We start from the raw sequence: 16,599 nt of genomic DNA on the forward strand, positions 1-16,599 counted from the left end.
TATACTATCATACCATGTGAAAATAGTGATATTTTGAATTCCCTGTTTACAATTCATATTCCCTTGATGTCATTTTGTTGTCTAATTGCTCTGGCTGGGATATCGAGTACTATATAGAACAGGTAGGGAGAGAGTGGACAGCCTTGTCTAGTCCCTGATTTTAGTTGGATTGCTTCAAGTTTCTTTCCATTTAGTTTGTTGTCTATTACTGGTTTGCTGTATATTGCTTTTACTGACTTTAGGTATGGACCTTGAATTGCAGATATTTCCAAGACTTTTTTCATGGAAGTATGTTGGATTTTGTCAAATGAGTTCTCAACATCTAATGAAATGATAATGTAGTTTTTATCTTTTGAGTTTGTTTATATAGTGGATTACATTGACGGATTTCCATATATTGAACCATCCCTGCATCCCTGGCATGAAGCCTACTTGATTATAATGGACTATCATTTTGATGTGTTCTTGGATTTCGATTGCAAGAATTTTATTGAATATTTTTGCATCTATATTAATAAGGGAAATTGGTCTGCAGTTCTCTTTCTTTGTTCGTTCTTTTTGTGGTTTAGGTTTAAGAGTAAGTATGGCTACATAGAACGAATGGGGTAGTGTTCCTTCTGTTTCTATTTTGTGGAATCATTTGAAGAATGTTGGTATTAGGCCTTCTTTGAAGGTCTAATGAAACTCTGCACTAAACCAATCTGGTCCTGGACTTTTTATTGGTTGGGAGTTATTAATGACTGCTTCTAATACTTTAAGAGTTATGGGACTGTTTAGATTGTTATTCTGATCCTAATTTAATTTTGGTACCTTGTATCTGTCTAGGAAGTTGTCCATTTCATTCGATTTTCCAGTTTTGTTGAGTTTAGGCCTTTGTAGTAGGATCTGATGATGTTTTGGATTTCCTCAGTTTTCATTGGTATATCTCCCTTTTCATTTCTGATTTAGTTGATTTGGATACTGTCTCTGTGCCCTCTGGTTAGTCTTTTCAAGGGTTTATCTACCTTACTGATTTTCTCAAAGAACCAGCTCCTGGTTTAGTTGATTCTTTGTATAATTCTCTTTTTTTCTACTTGGTTGGTTTGAGCCCTAAGTTTGATTATTTCCTGCTTTCTACTCCTCATGTGTCTATTTGCTTCTTTTTGTTCTAGAGCTTTTAGGTGTGCTGTCAACCTCCTAGTGTATGCTCTCTCCAGATTCCTTTTGGAGATGCTCAGAACTATGAGTTTTCCTCTTAGCACTGCTGTCATTGTGTCTCATAAGTTTGGGCATGTTTTGGCTTCATTTTCATCAAATTCTAAAAAGCCTTTAATTTGTTTATTTATTCCTTGACCAACTTATCATAGAGTAGAATATTCTTCAGCTTCCACATATATGTGGACTTTTTATTATTTTTGTTGTTATTGAAGACCAGTGTTAGTCCATGATTATCTGATAGTATGTATAGTATTATTCCAATATTCTTTTATCTGTTGAGGCCTGTTTTGTGACTGATTATATGGTCAATTTTGTAGATGGTACCATGAGGTGCTGAGAAGAAGGTATATTCTTTTGTTTTAGGATAAAATATTCTACAGATATCTGTTAAAACTATTTGGTTCATAACTTCTGTTAGTTTCACTGTATCTCTGTTAATTTCTGTTTCCATGATCAGAAATATAATTGCTTAGGCTGGCATTTGTGTTCTCTTACAGTATGTATGACATCTACCCAGGATCTTCTGGCTTTCATAGTCTCTGAGGAGAAGTTTGGTATAGTTCTGATAGGTCTGCCTTTATAAGTTACTTGACCTTTTTCCCTTACTGCTTTTAATATTCTTTTTGTTTGTTTGTTTGTTTTGTGCATTTTTGACTATTATGTGACAGGAGGAATTTCTTTTCTGGTCCAATCTGTTTGGAGTTCCATAGGATTCCTGTATGTTCATGAGCATGTCTTTCTTTAGGTTAGGGAATTTTCTATAATTTTGTTAAAGATACTTACCATTTAAGTTAAGAATCTCCACTCTCTTCTATACCTTTTATCCTAAGGTTTGCACTTCTTATTGTTTCCTGAATTACCTGGATGTTTTGGGTTAGGAGCTTTTTGCATTTTGCATTTTCATTGACTGTTGTGTCAGTGTTTTCTATGGTATCTTCTGTATCTTAGTTTCTCTCTTCTTTCTTTTATATTCTGTTGGTGATGCTCACATCTATAACTTCTGTCCTCTTTCCTAGGTTTTCTATCTCCATAACTGTCTTTCTTTGTGATTTCTTTATTGTTTCTACTTCCATTTTTAGATCCTAGATGTTTTTTTCAATTCCTTCACTTGTTTGGTTGTGTTTTCCTGTAATTCTTTAAGGGATTTTTGTGTTTCCTCTTTAAAGGCATCTACCTCTTTACCAGTGTTCTCCTGTATTTCTTTTAGGGAGTTATTTATGTTCTTCTTAAAGTCCTCTATCAGCGTCATGAGATGTGATTTTAAATACAAATCTTGATTTTCTAGTGTGTTGGGATATCCAGGACTTTCTGTTGTGGGAGAACTGGGTTCTGGTGATGCCATGTAGGTTTGGTTTCTGTTGGCAATGTTCTTGAGCTTGCCTTTTGCCATCTGGTTATCTCTCTTGTTAGTTGGTTTTCATGTCTCTGCCTTGAGCTTGTCCCTCCTGTGAATCTGTAAGCCTGTGTCAACACTCCTGGGAGATCAGCTTTCTCCTAGCAGGACCAGTGCAGAGAGGGCTGTGGAACAGCCCTAGCTCCTGGGTGCAGATGGAGGCAAGGAGGACCCTGTCCCAGCTGCCCCGCTGCTCCTGGGGCCTGTAAACTCTTGGCTGGTCCTGCCTTAGACCAAATAATTAGTTTTAAAATACTCATTCAATCCCCTAAACAATTGTAGCATTTTTTGTAGTAGAGATGGGGGAATATTAGTGAAATATTCATAATGTCAATAGCTGTCGTATGCAATTGACAAGAGTTCTTTTGTTCTCATTATTTAATTTACTTTTCACAATAACCTCACGAGGTCTGCATTGTTTTTATGTCCTAGTAGAAAAAAAAATTGTCAAAATAATAGGTATATAGCCAAGGTAGGGACTCAGGTCTTTAAAAGTCGGGACTTTTAAGCTTCCATGGAACCTGTGGTGGTGTGAATGAAAATGACCCCATGTAGACTCATAAATCTGAATACTTGGATGCCAGAGAGTGTCACTATTTGAAAGTGTTAAGAGGTGTAGACTTGTTGGAGGAAGAGTTTCATTGTGGTGGTCTTAGAGGTTTCAAAAAGCCAATTTCAAGGCCAGAGTCATGTACTTCTTGGTGCCTGTGGATACAGACACAGAAGTCTCTGCTACTTATCTAGTACTGTGTCTGCCTGCTTGCCATCATGATTCCAACCATGATGCAACAGACTAAACCTTTTAAACTGTAAGTCAGTCTAAATGAAATGTTTTCTTTTATAAGTGTTGCCATGGTCATAGTGTCTCTTCACAGCAATAGAAACTCCAACTAAGATATAACCTTTTACTCTAGAGAATAGACACTTCTTTGTACTGAAAACATTTTAGTAGCAATGTTTTCTGAATGTCTGGGGTGAAAAGCAGGCCTTCTTTTGAGAACAGACAATGTTATTTTCCCTCTGAAATCCAGGCCACCTGTTTTTTTTTTTTTTTTCTTTTTTTCTTGGTACTAATCACAATATGATGGTAAAAATTAGAAAAAGTAGAATTGAATTCAAGGTTTGAATATGGCTAGATATTTTAGGCATTAAGGAAGCTAAAACATGAAGATATATGAATGACAAGGCCAACGTGAAAAGTAACCTTAGACATGCTACACTGGAACGATGAACAGCAAACCTTGGAGCTGTACCATAAATAACCCTGGCTTAAACAGTGTCCACTATTAGTAAAGGGCAGGGCACAGAGAGAGTAGCTCTTCTGATTCTGAAACTTGATTTCTTTGAGGAGCTTTTCCTATACCAGTTGGATGAAGCATAAACTAAGATTGCAACATGCACAACAGGAGGGATTGATTGCACACAGGGAAATTGGCAGCTTTGCAACCAAGTGTCATTGTCTGGTTGCATTAGAAAGAAAAAGTAGAATTGAATTCAAGGTTTGAATATGGCTAGATATTTTAGTCTCATTAGATGAGACTAAATGGCAAATTAGAAGACCTAGGCATGGTAGGAAGGTGTCTCAGATGCACTGTGACAGTTACTGAGAGAAAAAATAATAACTAACTAAATAACTAAATAAATATAAAACAGGTGACCTAGATATGTGTTGGAAAGTAACATTTTCTCTTTTCAAAGATAGGCCTACCTGTTGTTTCAGAAAACATTGCTAATAAAATGCTTGAAAGACATAAATGAATCTCTCTAGTTTCTAGAGTTAAAGGCTCCATGGAAGTTTAAAAAGTTCTGGCTTGAGTTGAGAGAAAACCTATGTTAGGTAGCAAGGTATCTCACTTAGTCAGCATATGTGTGGCTAAGCACATACAGTCAGCACTGAGGAAAAAACAAACAAAACAAAACTTCAAATAAAAAACAAAAAAGGAAAAACAAAAGCAAACAACACATAACAAAACCAAAATGTCAAGATTCAATACTATGTATTCATGGAAAGACCAAGGACAGCCATTTAGTCCACTGACATGGGAACATCATATCATGTTTTAGGAAGGAATCAGTGAATGGTATATTTTTAAACTGCAAATAGTTCAGGCTAACACGAACCGTAAAATGAATTATTTAAATGTTTTTAGTGTTAGGGCAAGAAGATGGGAAACACTGTTGGTATCATGTGGGACCAGCTCAAAATTAAGAAAGACTTAACACCTTTTGAGGCTGGGAAAAGAATAAATTGTTCTGAGAATAGATTATATTTATGTTAAAATATAATATATTTTATGTATTGATGCAGTAGAAGCATAATTTATTGAAAAAGTGAAGCTCATTAGATCTGATGTAAAACCTAGTTTTGTGGTGATTTCCATTTTGACTGCAAAGACCAGAATGCAAATTTTTTTCACATCAGTGAGTATGTGAAGGGAAGTTGTTTTATATATGAACAAGTAAAGAAGAAGGGACAGGCCTTTCTTCTTGTTATGGTTTAAGTACCTGGATTGTATCATGGGTATTCTCAACTTTATGGCTAATATCCACTTATCAGTGAGTACATGATATGCATGTACTTTTGGATTTGAGTTAGCTCACTTGGGATGATTCATGATGCCCTCATTTTAAATGGCTGAATAGTACTCCATTGTGTAAATGAACAACAATTACTGTATCTATTCTTCAGCTGAGGGAAATCTGGGTTGCTTCCAGTTTCTGAATGTTATAAATAAGGCTACTATGAACAGAGTGGAACACATGATTTTGTAGTACAGAGGAGCATCTTTTGGGTATATGCTCAGTAGTGGTATATCTGGGTCTTCAGACAAAACTAATTTCCAATTTTCTGAGGAACCACCAGATTGATTTCTAGAGTAGTTATACAAGTTTGCAATCTCACCAGCAATGGAGGAGTATTCCTCTTTCTCCATATTCATGACAGTATCTGCTGTCACCTGAGTTTGTTATCTTAGCCATTCTGATTGGTAAAAGGTGGAATCTCAGGGTCATTTTGATTTGCATTTCCCTGATTACAAATTATGTTGAACATTACTTAAGTGCTTCTCAGCCAATTGTGATTCCTCTGTTGAGAATTCTATTTAGCTCTGTATCACATTTTAAAGGGTTATTTGACTTTTTAGAGTCTAACTTCTTGAGTTCTTTATATATTTTTGAAGAACTCTAAGAGGAAGGACCTGAAAGAGGGGCAACATTTCGAATGTAAATAAATAAAATAATTAATTAAAAAAAGGAAGGACAGTTACAGGAAGCATGGCTGAGCTACAAGCCTAAATGCCTACCCAGCCGCTGAGAGACTCAGTTTTTCCAATTAAGCCCATCTTCAAAAAGCAACATAGCCTTCCAAACTTCAATTAGCTGAGAATCAGATGTTCAAATCCCATGTAGGGTGGTATTTTACTTCCAGACCACAACAGACACTGAGATTAAGGACATTGAGATGTGGTTAACCAATACAAAATGATGTTTTCTTTTGTTTCAGAGTGGGCATGTTTTGTTTTGGCAGGTTGTTTGTTTGTTTGTTTGTTTGTTTGTTTGTTTTTGCCTTATTGGGTCTTTTGTTTGTTTTGATTTATTTTCATTATTTTTATAATAGAGAGAGAGACACACACAGAGAGACACAGAGACACAGAGACAGAGTTGAGTGGATATGGAGGTGAGGAGGACCTAGGAGTTGATTTGGGGAAGGCAGAAAACATGACCAAAATATGAAAAAATGAAAACAAAAAGTTTTAAAAGGTATTTGAGATGTGATTGTGTGAGATTATTCAAACTGACTCGGATGAGTCTTTAAAATAAGAAAAATGGTCTTGGTTATAGTCAGTGATAAACATGGCAGTGGGAGAATAATTCTATGTACCATTGCTTGTTCTGAGATTTATAGGGAGCTATATTTAAGGAACCGAAGTGTGTCAAGAATCTTATGAATGAGGAAATAAATCTAACACTAGATCTTCCAGAAAGGAATGTAGCTCTGTTAGCAATGTCTGCATTTAAAATTGGTAAGACACATGCTGGACTTTTGACCTATATAACAGTAAAATGGTATATTTGTATTGCTTGATCCACTGTATTTTCTGGTGATTTGTTATGGCAACATTATGAAACTAATACATACTTGATGTACGACTTTTAGATTTATAGATTTTTATGTCCCACATAGGCAATGATTTCTGTTTCCCCATATATATGGGGAAACAAATAGAAATCTCATATATATACATATGTGTGTGTGTAATCAGACAGATATAAAGCATGTGTGTGTATGTATGTGTGCTTATAATACTGTCTAGAAAATAGGTATCAAGTATTAGCTGAATTAATTTATTTATAGGTCATTCTATCAAGGACTATTCATTGAGTGCCAAAGCAAAAAAAAAAATACTTCTGTGCTTGGTGTTGGCTGGAAATATAAAGATATAAAGGGTAATGCTTTTCTTAAAATCTACATCAAGAAACATAAGTCTTGTGTAAGAATGGAAAAAATGGAATGATAGCATGCTGGCTACATCTGGTCCATTGTCTACTTTTCCTAAATGAAGTTTTGTTGAAACACAGCTAAATTCATTAGTTCACATATTGTCTTAAGCCACTTTGATGTTATAATAGCGTAATTGTGTTGTTATATGATTATCACTGAGACCATATGTTTTAAAATGACCTAATTGTTATCATTTAAATTCTCTTCTTTTGTGGTAAGCTGTATACTTCAGGACAATATGTATTCATGTTTCAAGATTTTAGTTTATTGTCTATAAATTTGAAAGGGTGGACTTTATCTCTTAGGTTGGGTATGAGAATGAAAGATTGAATTAGAAATAAATGAAGATTTTCAGTATTCAGTACAGATGACAAATTCTGTAAGTAGTGCCATATTTTTTAAGACTAATATTTATAGAAGCTGTACTTATAGTAAAATTAAAAGTTGGGTTAAATCTATATATGAGAAATCTACATATCTTAAAAACCTTCTATTTTGTTATTCATGAATATGGAATATATCTCCATTAATTTATTAGTTTGATTTTTCAGTTCTGTTTTTTTCTTCATAGAGATTTTGTATACATTTCTATCAAATTTACTCCTGGTTTTGGTAGTATAAGTAAACAATATCATGTTTTTACTTTCTTGTTTATCCAGTGCTGGTGTATAAGAAATTTATTAATTTTTATAAGTTCATCTCATATCCTATGACTCTGTTACAATTGGCTATTACTTTCAGAAGTGCTTAATTCCTTCTATACTGACAGTTACTATCAACTGTGAACAATGGCACGTTTTCAAATGTTTACAAATTTTGAACATATATACATTTTTTTTGCTTTGCTTTGTGTTATATTACTACATTACCTAGTAATATACAGAATGGAGTAAAAAAGTTTGGCTGAATACTATGGTCATCCTTTGTTCTTGATCTTAATAAGAAAACTTTAGGTTCTTATAGTATGCTAGCTCTAATACTTTTGCTAATGCTGTTTATCAACTTGAAACTATTTCTCTGTATTCCTAGTTTACAGAGATGGTTCACCAAGAGTAAATGTTAGATGTAGTCATATGTATTTACTGTATATACAGATAAAATCATGCAATGTTTAATCTTCAAACCATTGATTCAATGGATTATTTTAGTTGATTTTGGGTTGTTCATCTGGCTTTTTATACCTGGGAAAATTCTATGTGTTATTATATAATTCTATACATTTTTATTGTATTTGTTAATTTTTAAAAATAAATGTTACAGACATGTTTTTGAGAAAGATTGATCTTTAATCTTTATTTTGATGTTATAATGTAATTATATTTTTCTCTTCCATTTCTCCCCTTCAAATACTCCCATATACTCTTCCTTCATAGCTTTTTTCCATTAATTGTTATCACACACACACATACACACACACACACACACACACATATATATATATATATATATATATATATATATATATGCATATATATATATGTATTAATAAATTTCACCAACATAACTGCTAAAATGTAAGCTAAACAAGGATGACATCAATGGATATGCTAAAGTTGATCTTTACTCTTGATAACTTTCTTTTCTTTGAAGTTAAATTTATATGAAATGGAATAGCATCTTTTTAAAAAAATATTTGTATGGTAATTAATCATTCTACTGATTTTAATCTATTATATTTTAAATTAATTTTTATGTAGATAATGCAATTTTTTATCCTGTAGGAATTTATTTATTTTAATTTATCAATATTGACCATTGACATACAACCTGCTTATATTATGGATTTAATTGGAGTGGTATTTATTTTGTTAATTTTATTTATCTGTAGCCATTGTTCTTTGTTCTTGGTTTTCTCTTTCTCTATTTTCCCTGCATTTTAATGCTTTCAGTTGAACATTTTATATAATTCTATTTCTGTCTTAGCATGTAAATGCTTTTAGTGGTTGTCCTAGAGTTTGCAGAGGACAACTAATCTAACTCGGTTTTCAGACAACTCTATAATATTTCATGTGCAATATATGTATATTATAAGGATTCACTCTGTTTTTATTATATTAATTTTATCCATTTCACTTACATGTAAGCATATACATTAGAAAAGATAAAGACATGTAAGATATATAGCATATTTTAATACAATATATTTTTATTATTTTGAATTAAATAGTATTCATTTATCTAAGAATGAGCAAAAGTTTTTTTTCTATTCACCTATTCCTTACACTTACGTGGGTAAGAGTTTCAGATATATAGCAGTTTTTCTTCTATCTACAGAATTTCTTTTTATGGGTGTTAAATGAAAGTTTATTGTGAACATTCTTTTTTTTTTTTGATGCTTTCCATATATCCACAGATAGCTGCAATGCTCAGTTCATATAACATGATTTTTCTACTCATGATCTCATGGGATTCTGTGGCTGTAAAGTGAGATGACACTTACCAAAATTGTTACTAAGTCACTAGTTAGAATCATCTTTGAAACTTTCAGAAATCTCTGATGAGATATAAAGCATGATGAAAGATGATAAGTCATAATCAGGCTTCTAATTAGAGATATTATACTGAAGAGACACTACTAAAACACATGGAATGACAGCACAAATTCTTTATCATGTCATATCCATCATTTAGTAGTCAATTGCTCTTTTAACAGTGGTACCTCACTGCTCAACATTTGCTCTCTTATTGCCTTTTTCACTTGTGTCACTCTTTTTATTTTTGGAAAAATCATCCATATTCTGAAGTTACTTGATACATGTATACTTATTTTATGAAGGTCAGCCCAAGTGCTACCACTTTCAGAAAGAAATTCCCAATTCTCTAAACCAAAAAGTCTGTAGACGACTGAATATGATTCCACGTTAATGAGTAGACATAATAAAAATGTTGATCTACTTGAACATACAGTTTTTATAGCCTTATATTAGCTAAATATATATGATACATTAATGTATTAATGAACATGTTTACATAATTAAAATCATATGTAAGAAATTTTAGAAATATTGCTTTCTTCTGGTTCTACTGTGCATAAAAACATAGTTCAAATGATGCCCCTTTTTTGCAGCATTGTCATAATTAGTAAATTCACCCCTTTGGTTTTCCTACATGTATTTTTGAGGAGATACTGTCTTTGTCTCTGTTGTCAAAGATATGCTACTTACCTAATATTTCTGCTAGAAGCTATCATATAAGCTGCAAAAAGTTATTTCTATATGAGGAAGGTAGAGCTTCACTCTTTTCCCTTAGGTATATATTAATAATTTCCAGAAATTAGCTGTGTCTCATTACTTGCACATATATCATATACCTACATGTACCAGGATTAATTACTGAATTTTGGTCAGATCTGTTCCTTTCTCTTACATGTGATTATCTTACTAGAAACTGGTTGATATTTATTTAAAGTGGGAATATTACATTATGAGATGTCCCAAAATAACCGGCAGTGCTTTCAAAATTGCAAGTGGGGGATGCTGGCAGTGTTCTAATTTAATTGGTCTAGAATGTAGCTTTATAATTATTTGAAACTGCAAGATTTGAGAGCCTTTGACTTAAAACTGGTTCTCAAAATGCAGACCTCAGATTTCATTTGTTAGTAGTGTGCATGAGACACATGTGTGGTAGCCAAAGGACTGCTATAGGGATGTGTCACCTTCTACCATGTGTTCTTGAGATGGAACTCAGGTTTTCAGGTTTTTATGCTTTTACTTGCACAGTTGTCAGATAAATAGTTTTAGCATCACTTGGGTATTTGCTAGAAAGACAAATTCTCAAACCTCATCCTGCATCTACTGAATCCCAGACTCTGGGATAGGCATAGCAGTCTGGGACTTAGTAACCCCAAAGATGATTGTGATGTGCAATAAAGTTAGAGACACATGTTTAAAAGTCATACATCTTTACTGATTATTGTTCAAAAAGTATCTATTGACAGAAAATTTGATAATATGTGGCAGTTTATAAGGAATGTATTAAAAATCAGGAGTAATTTGGGGAAATCAATTTTCCTTATATTTGTGCACATCTCTCCTGAATTCTTAAAGCTTCTAATATATCACTTTTAATTATTGACTCTATTTTGTACTACATGTTACTTCTCACATTTTCTTCTAAAGCTAGGCTAAGTATCTCAAAAGAATACAGGACCAAAAAGAATTAAAATATTTTTGTTGGGGCGTGGAGGCACACACCTTTAATCTCAGCACTTGGGAGGCAGAGGCAGGCGGATTTATGAGTTTGAGGCCAGCCTGGCTACAGAGTGAGTTCCAGTACAGCCAAGGCTACACAGAGAAACCCTGTCTCAAAAATGGCTTTAAAAAAACTCTTTAATGGCTGAATCATCTCTAAAACCTGAGTCCCATAATTTGTCCTGCCTACAAGATGCACAAATATAAAGACAGATGAGAGACTAAGGAGATGTCCAACCAATGACTGGCCAAAGTTGAGACCCATCCCATGTAAGAGATCAAATCCTGGCACTACTAATACTCTGCTATGCTTGCAGACAGGAGTCTAGCATAACTGTCTGCTGAGAGGCTTCATCTAGAAGCTGATGGAAACAGATGCAGAGACCCACAACCTAACATCAAGTAGAGTTTGGGGAGTCTTATGAAGAGTGGGGGATAGGATTGAACAAGACAGGACACCACCAGACCTACATGATCAACTAACCTAGGCCTATGGAGGGTCAAAGATACTGAACCAACAACCAAAGAGCAATTTTGGGCTAGATCTAGTACCACTCCATAGATGTGCAGATGTGCAGCTTGGTCCATCATATGGGTCCAGTAACAATTTGAGCAGGAGCTGTCTCTTGACTTTGTTGCCTGCCAATGGATCCTCTTCTTCTACCTGTCTGCCTGGTTGGGCCTCACTGAGAATGGATATACTTAGTTCTGCTGTGACTTGATGTCCCAGGGCAGAGTGGTACCAAGGGAGACTTCTGCTTCTCTGAGGAGAAGGGGAAGGGGTAATGGGGGGAAGTATTTGTAAAGGTTGGACTGGGAGGAGAGCAGGGAGGTAGGACTACAATCATGATATAGACTGAATAGATAGATAGATAGATAGATAGATAGATAGATAGATAGATAGATAGATAGATAAATGAAGAGAGAACTAAAATAATGAAGATAATGAATAGATCTGTGAAGTAGAGAGTTTATGACAGGTGATATTGATTAGAAATCAGAGGTCACCTAAAAAGTGTTTCTCATAGCCTTCCTCTGCCTTGAACTACTATTATTTTTTGGCTGTGTCTGTATTCGTTATGTTTCTTTATTTCCATAATCGTATTGTAAAAACTTAAGTCAATATTCTAAGAATTTTATGGTTGGTTCCAGGCACTGAAATATGAGCTGTTCAAATCACAAAATATAATCATCAATGCTGTGAATCCTTAAATAGTAACCAAGTGTTTTCTGTCAGGAAGCATACACTAGCTATTGTCTTTATGGATAGATTTATGCACTAAATGAGTGTTGTTGCTACGTGTACTGTACAATATACAGTTAGGCACTATATAATTGTGTGCTGATATTTTGTTAAGAGTAAATCTCATGTTGAGTGCTTATCACACATAAAGGCACACCGCACATCACTACATACACACACACAAACACACACACACACACACACACACACACACACACACACACACACACACACACACAAACACACACCTAAGCAAACAAACAAACCAGAAGGGTTCTAGGCCATGCTTGTTTACAAAGTGAGTTCCAGAACAGGAAAGACTACAGAGAACAAGAACCTTGTCTCAAACAAAACAAAACAAAATTTAAAAAGGCACACTAGAACGCTTTGGGATGTGCCGAATATGAATGATTATCACCTAGACTGTGAGCATGTTAATGTGAATGTATATACATATGTTCAAACTTATAAAACTTTATGCATTATTTGTGATTATAACTTAACTATATTTGAAAAATAGAATTGGAACAAATTATGGATGAAAATGTTGATTTCGGGGGGAAGGCACTCACAAAAATATCTTGGAGCCAAGTTAAAGTGAATAAGACACTTAAAGCAAAAATGCACTGGTAATTTTAGAATTCAACTGCACACAACTTCTTTACTTGCATAGATAAAAATGTGATCTTTTAATGTTAACCCAGTTCTTTAATTTAGGAGTTGTAAGCATTTTGTTTTCATACTAGAAAAAGAATCAGTAATAACTTCAAAATACGCTTGAATTTCCTTCTGTTCATTTCTCTAAGATCCATGCTTTCTGTTTTCTTCCATAGATGTACTTTTTCTTCTACTAATCAACTTCTGAGATTAATACATCTTTGGAAGCATAGGAAAAAATTAAAATTTGTCTCCCTGAGATCAGGTCCAGATACTTCTTGAGAGTGAGAAATGAAATGATACAATTATTGTTTCTAAAGTTGGTGACAGATTGTGTTGGCAATAAAAGAGATTATTTGAGATGCTTTATAGAACACAAAGTTCTGTCTATGCGTGCGCTGCCACATAAAGAGAAACTATTCATTTGATCTTTCAATACGATCAGTATATATTTAAATAAAAATATCAGTTTATTTTTAAATAAGCATGTGAAGTGGTAATCGAAACCTTTAAGTCCTTAAAGGGCTGAAAGAGCTGAAGGCAATTGCAACCCCACAGGAATAACAATATCAAGTAACCTGACCCCTCAGAGCTCCCAGAGACTAAACCTTCAAACAAAGAGTACATGTGGAGTGACCCATGGCTCCAAATACATATGCAGCAGAGGATGGCCTTCCTGGACATCAATGGGAGGGGGGAGATGCTTGGTTCTGTGGAAACCTGATGCCCCAGTGTAGGGGGATGCTAGAGCAGTGAGATGGGAATGGGTGGAAGAGCACCCTCATAGAGGCAAAAGGCAAGGAGAATTTCATTTGAAATATAAATGAATAAAATGAGTAATTAATATTAAAGGAAGCTATAGGAAAAATACAAGACTGATGACATATACACTGAACATTCATTGCTCAGTAATTATATTTAAAGAGAAAAATTCCTGAGATGGCATCCATCTTTGAACAGTTTTTCTTGGGGAATACACTCAGTGTTGCATCATAAATCTTCATGGGATATTGATTGAATTTCTTAAGGAGGATTATGTATAAAGGACATGGAAACAAACTGAAAACAACAACAAAAAAAAACTCTCAGTGCCCAAAACTGGACCACCATGGACAACAAAACAAAACAAAACAAAAACAAACAAAACCAAACCAACAACAACAACAACAAAACCCAGAGCAACATTGTATCTGACCCAAGATATAAACTAATACCTGAGTCTCTATTGACAGAAATATAATAAACGGATGATATGAATATCTGAAATAGTTATCTGATATGTGTTTAACTTTTTAGTACCATTTGAACCAGTTTCTGTGTCCCATAGATAGCAGTTTTAATGATAATATTATATGACTTTTCTTATATCTAGTGTCCTTAATGTGAGCCAAGATCTACCTAGAGGAGTTTAGGAGATAGAACAAGCACCTGTGTCTTGGTCTAGAATCTCTCCTTATAGACAGGGAGGTAGAGGCATTTAGTGCTTGAAGTTCCTGTGAAAAGGGGCTTTATTGTCCAGTTTAGATTACCGAGTATCCAGAGCACTGTAAAAGTTGAATCCAGGTATCTAATAGAAATGTCTATACTGAATAGAATTTATCATGACTTCATGGATACTGGCTAAATTTCTTGGTCGTTCCAAAATTTCTGAAGACCTCTCTGTCCTTTATAGGTTAGATGAAAAGTTTAACTCCAAAGCAACTTTGTGATAGCAAAGAGAGAGTGGAATGTGGGAGAGAGGAGAGTAGGAGGGGCAGAAGAAATATTATGAATATAGGTACAAATATTTTTGAAAAGAATCAAGATGGTTAGACTTCTCTACATCACTTTACATCCTAGGCATATTTCCTGTTCTGCAGTTTTGTTCTTGCCTGTCACAGTTCTTTCATTCTTCCTAATTGCTCAAACTCTGTGATTACACTGTCTCCATTCATCTCTGTACATATGTTATTTCTATGGAATGAATCCAATGAAAGGTATTCTAATTTATTTGATTCACTTCATTTTATTTTAATTAGCTTACACATGAGCATACAAGTATACAAGTGTGCATGCACATAAACACAACACACACAGCTAGAGAGCAAGGGAGGGAGGGAGGGAGGGAGAGAGAGAGAGAGAGAGAGAGAGAGAGAAAGTCATCTTGGTGTCAGTTTTACTCTCTGTTGAGGGTGATAAAAATTTCTTTGGAACCTTTCCCTCACAAACATTTCCAAGAAGCACTGATCCCAATTCTATCATGATCTCTGTCACTGTTTTTCAAATGAGACCAGTGTTGCTTTGAGAATTGATCTTCAAACATAGGGAATAATGATGGAAGACATACATATGTCTGTAATCAATAAACCTGACCTAACCCAGTGATACAAATCATTGTAGGAGATGTTTGAGTATGTATTATTTTATTAGCTGTTTAGAGAAGACAAGCAAATTTAAATTTCCCTCTTGAGATTCCCAAGTAACAGATACTCATGAAAGTTATGTGCAATTTTACAATGTTCATATTTAAAAATGTTGCATAAGATATTTTTCTCAAGGGGCTTACAACAAAAGTTAAAGAAAGTTCTAGTTGGTTGTATCAGTGCCAAATGGTTTAAAATTTGCAGATGAGTAAGATTTTTGCTATTTTCTAATATGTACTGTATAACATTATATTGCACCTGACAAAACATACATTTTTAAAAAACAGGTAAAATTCAACTTATTATAAAGAACAGGGATTTATAATACAATGCTTGAGAATAAGTCATTTGTAAAATTTGTGATAATACCTCAAGAAATCTCTAATCTTGAATGTATTTTCAAAAGTAAGAGTCATCACAGGAGAAATAATAGCCAGAATTACCCATTATGTATGTTACAATTATATTTATTTCTTCTTTGATAGAAATGTTACAAAAATCTAAAGAATTAAAGAGAAATGATTACAAAGAAGGCAAATCTTGATCTCTATAAAGTCCATTACCCTAATGACCCTAAATGAGTATGACTTCAGAGTTACTGGACATAGTACAGGAAAGGTGTGGGCAAGTCTTAAACAGTACATAAAGATTTGAGAATATTAGAAAATACACTGTAGCAGTTTATTCACAGACTACACATACTTCCAATGAGTCAGACTAATATTTATTCACTGATAGTACAAAGTAGATTGCTAATAGACTGTGATTGAGCATTTATAATGAAAGGACAATTCGTTTTTTTCTTTTTTTATTTTTTTAATTTTATTTTTATTATTATTATTTTCTTTATTTACATTTCAAATGCTATCCCGAAACTTCCCTATACCCCCCCTCGCCCTGCTCCCATACCCACCCACTACCACTACTTGGCCCAGGCCTTCCCTTGTGCTGGGTCATATAAAGTTTGCAAGACCAAGGGGCCTCTCTTCCCAGTGATGGCCGATTAGGCCATCTTC

The sequence above is a fragment of the Mus pahari genome, chromosome X (assembly GCF_900095145.1).
Source record: "Mus pahari chromosome X, PAHARI_EIJ_v1.1, whole genome shotgun sequence".
Taxonomy (NCBI): Eukaryota; Metazoa; Chordata; class Mammalia; order Rodentia; family Muridae; genus Mus; species Mus pahari.